Source organism: Medicago truncatula, chromosome 6, assembly GCF_003473485.1.
Source record: "Medicago truncatula cultivar Jemalong A17 chromosome 6, MtrunA17r5.0-ANR, whole genome shotgun sequence".
Taxonomy (NCBI): domain Eukaryota; kingdom Viridiplantae; phylum Streptophyta; class Magnoliopsida; order Fabales; family Fabaceae; genus Medicago; species Medicago truncatula.
This window is the reverse complement of record NC_053047.1, coordinates 6,869,423-6,873,735: the sequence shown is the minus strand read 5'-3', so window position 1 is coordinate 6,873,735 and position 4,313 is coordinate 6,869,423. Positions and strand designations below refer to the sequence as shown.

General features: G+C 30.0%; 1 pseudogene; it reads right to left on the bottom strand.

Moving 5' to 3' along the window:
- Window positions 1-3,799: 3,799 nt before the first annotated feature.
- On the bottom strand, window positions 3,800-3,893 carry LOC112416166 (uncharacterized; annotated as a pseudogene).
- Between the last annotated feature and the right edge of the window lie 420 nt (window positions 3,894-4,313).

Here is a 4,313-nt window from a genome sequence, read left to right as displayed (position 1 = left end):
CAAATGAATAGATGAAAAAAGCATGCTTGGAGGTGGTAGAGAAAAAAATATGCTTGGTGTTGAAGGGAGTATGAACCTTTCGAAAATCAGACTAAGCATCTTTGATTGTTTAGTAATAAATGGTTAAACGAACACTAGTAGTTAAAAGAGATTTTGTTTCATACATTCAAATAGCAACTGGTTGTTAAGTGTGTGTGACTTTATTCTTTTCTTTTTCAATTTTTCTTTAAAAAATTGTTTAACTTTTTTGTTATTTTTTTTAATTGCTTAGTAGTACCCTAGTATTTTGAAGTTGCCAATTATCAGGTCCTATTGACCTTGGGTTTTAAACTTTATAGCTTGAGTTGTTTGCGATTACACATGCATCTGTTTGGTTGCGCGGTGGTTTCCATCTTCACGCTAAAATCGCAGCAAATTTCTACGTCAACTCAATCTTGGAATCCAAGAATTTGGATTTTCAGGGCAAACCAACATTTGGATGCGGTTTTACAATTATTGTGGGTTTGAAACGTCGATTCAAACACATGTTACATTGTCAAACATATGATACGACAGTAGACCCGTGCGCTCATTCTTTAAATGGTAATGACATGCAAACATGCTATATATTTTCATTTCTAGAGAAATGCAAATGATGGTAAATTACAACTATAAACATAAGTAGTTAATTAGTTTATAATCATAAGTGCACAAGAGATGTTGTGGTCGATTTCGAAAAATGAATACTCACTAGAAGACTTTTAGTTGCAAACTCAACTTACACAATTTCATAAATAATCAAACTCAACTAGAAGTATCATACCAGATCTAAAAATTATCACATGAACTATTCACAATAAGCAATAGCAATTTAAAATAGCACAAGATTGCAATAACTCTAAAGGCCAAACAGATTACACCTAATTATAACCAATTAAAACTGCATAACATCGTATTTCCTAAGGGAACTTCTACGGTACACCCGTAAATTAAGGTGTACCGGTACTCTCGCTTACATTTTTATAAATTAACTATCATTTTTTATAAAAAAAAAAAAAATAGGTGTTTGTTGACATATATATTTTAGAAAATATCATTTTATAAGAAAAACATCATTTCATTTTTTAGAAAAATCATACTAAATTTTTTTACATTTTATTGAAAAAAATAATCAAAATTCTCTACTATGAGTAATAGGAATTCAGAAAAATCAAATTTTATTGTGTTGACGTTTTTGGTAAATAAGATTTAGTTATTATAATTATAGGTGATAGAAAATATTTTTTTCCTACAAAAAATAACTCATTTAACTATTAATTTAAGGATTTTGTATACCAATGCACTCAAATTGTTGGGTGTACCATAGAATTTGCCATTTCCTAAAGCTAAGCTCTAAATGACGTATAAGGAATATAAAAAATAAAAAGTATGCACCAAATCTATATGATACCAAATAATAATTAAGCACAAATACTTAAATATAACTATCTAACACAAATACTTCAAGAATCTTACACAAATTAAAATGTATAAAAATAACACAATACATATAATGCATAAACCCACAAAGAATAATGCAGTTATAATAGAGGTGTTATATTTATTATATTGGACCTCTTCTTCTTTAACGGCTTCGTGGTATCAGAGAAATGAGAAACGAAGAGGAGAGAAGCTGAGCGAAAAAGCGAACAAAATTATTTGGGAGAAACGAAGAACGAAGCATCGTGCAATTAGAATACGGCACTAGGGTATTTGAAACGGCGCTAGAATTATTTGGAATAATCAAGTTGTTATTTGAACAAATTCAGAATTTTTAGGATATAGCTACAATGTCCTAAAAAAAAGTGTAATCAAACAAATGAGTGTAAGAATAACACTGAGATAATTTTTAGGATATAGCTATAAATTCATGAATCGAACAAATACGGAGATAAGAGGGAAAAGGAAAATAACACTCCAATACTTTGAGATGTTTAAAAGTACCAATGGCATGGAAACACTGATATCAAATAAATGGATGAACGCAACAAATTAATTTATCAAAAGATTGATAAATAAAATTATGATATATGATTGTACAATTGAGATTTGACTTACCTGTGATGGACACAATTTCTTTTTTTAAGATTATGAAGTTTATGAAGAGAGGCCAGTAAATGAATAGAATGTGAAACAATTATCGAACTCCATGAAATTAATTATATCATTTTCATATGAGAACGTTTTTCCACCCCTTAAGTTCTTCAAATTAAAACCCACACACAACAAATTTTGTATTCGTTGATAAAATAACCTGAGACGAGATCGCCTATTATCTAAATCAAACAATGTCATAATATCAAAGCATAAGCCAAGTATTATGATAGACCATTTAAATCTACGACTCCCTTAATAGTTTGAGCTACAATCATTTTTTATTTTCATCATTTCAAAACTATTAAAAATGACTTCTAATCGATCAAAAAAATTATTTTCCTTAATAACAAGGACATCAAAGAAAGCTCTATCAACTCATCCCTGTTTTAATCAGACCCCGTCGTCGTAGCCTAACTAAGCAATTAATGATTGTATCATGTGCTAGTCTTTAATGTCTTTATATGGAAAACTAGCAAATATTTCAATCAATAATTACTAAGTCACAGTGGCGGGGGGGCGGCGTCTGAGTAAAAGAAAGAGGAGAGGACATAGCCATCTTTAATGTTATTATTTTATTTCGGAAAAGGTTAACTATAGTCGATTAGAAATTCTTTTTGATTTATAGGCAATCTTGCATATGTCAAAAGACTTATATTGTTATTTTTGTCAAATGTGTCTCTTGTGGCTTTTGGTCCTTATCTCCCATTTAATTACATGCAGCCTATTACATACAGTTCCACAACTCTAAAGATTATCTATTCAAATTTTAGGAGTGGCAGAACACTCCAGTTGGTCTAAATGTTTGCCAACACAATATTGAACAAAGATTCCATTCCACTTGTTTCATGTAGTAATGATAGTTTATGAATTTAAATACAAAATCATAAGGTACCATCAAATGAAGATGGTCAAAACCATCAAATGACCGTCCATCTCCGAAATATGCTTCAGGTGAATTCACATTTTTTAGAAAGTGAATAGCATGTTGAATATACTTCAAGTCATTTGTGTTGTTAATTTTCAAAATGATTTGTCATATATTGAACTCCGGTTTTAGGATATCTTCATTAATTCAAAAAAAAAAAAAAATCCTTGCAAAAAATTAGGTCAGACTTACTTTTATGCTAGATTCTTATATTCTTGCAAAAAATTATTCTTTATGAAAAAAAAATAATGAATTAAATGTTCCTCCAATGAAACCGAAGACTAAAGGGTAAAGAGCATAGTCAAGTTTCTGGTGCTAATTTAAGTGAGTTAATTTAACTTCTTCAAAAAAAAAAAAAGTTTAACATAAATTCTTTTTCGGATAATAAAAAACTCCAACTCATCTGATCTTTTATGCAAACAACAAAAAAACTGAAACAATCACGAAATATTTTATGTTTTTCTAAAGAATAAACTATAAATCATTTTATATCAACATCATTTTTATTTTAATCTATTAGAAACTTACAAGTGATAAAAAAAGCAAAATTCTAGTTTCCAAAAATTGGTTTGTTTTTGTTATAAAAAAATTGGCTTAATATGAGTGAACTAGAAGTGGTGATACTCACCTTGGATATAGAAAATTAAGAGCAACCGCAAGCTAGAGGTAGAAGAAGCGGCGGCCATAAACACTCTAAATCCATTATTGCAGGTGGTTTTTGCTAAGGTGAATGAAATCCTAAGATATGTGTGTTTTTCTAACCTTAAGATAGGTTTTTTGTGTGATCCTTGCGCAGGGGTCCTGTTAATCTTCTTTATATCGTTCCAATTTTATCGGAAGTCTCCAAAGGAACAAATTAGGTTTTTGGTGGATTAGGCTTTGGTGCTATTGATAGATGTGAACAAGTTTCTCATGTGAGGAAGTTAACAACGAAGGTAAAGGGGAATGTAAAGCTATATATAAAGGAGGAAGATTTATTATTGAGAGAAAAAAATGTGGTAAGGTGTTGGTTTGGAAGAAGGTTATACTGTTTCAATGTGTGACTAATTGACTATGTGTCTATGGAGTAGATGAAGAGGTAGATGACTTATTTTATAGCTATAATGACAACAAATTCTCAGCACTTATAACAAAGCCTCAATTATGTTGGCAAACAAATGGTAAAAATTGACAAACATGGGAAAAGAGACTCGGTGTTTTACAAAGCCCCAATTCTCACATCACCACTTTTAGATTTAAAAATTTGAGGGAGAAATACAATTTGCAATAGTAA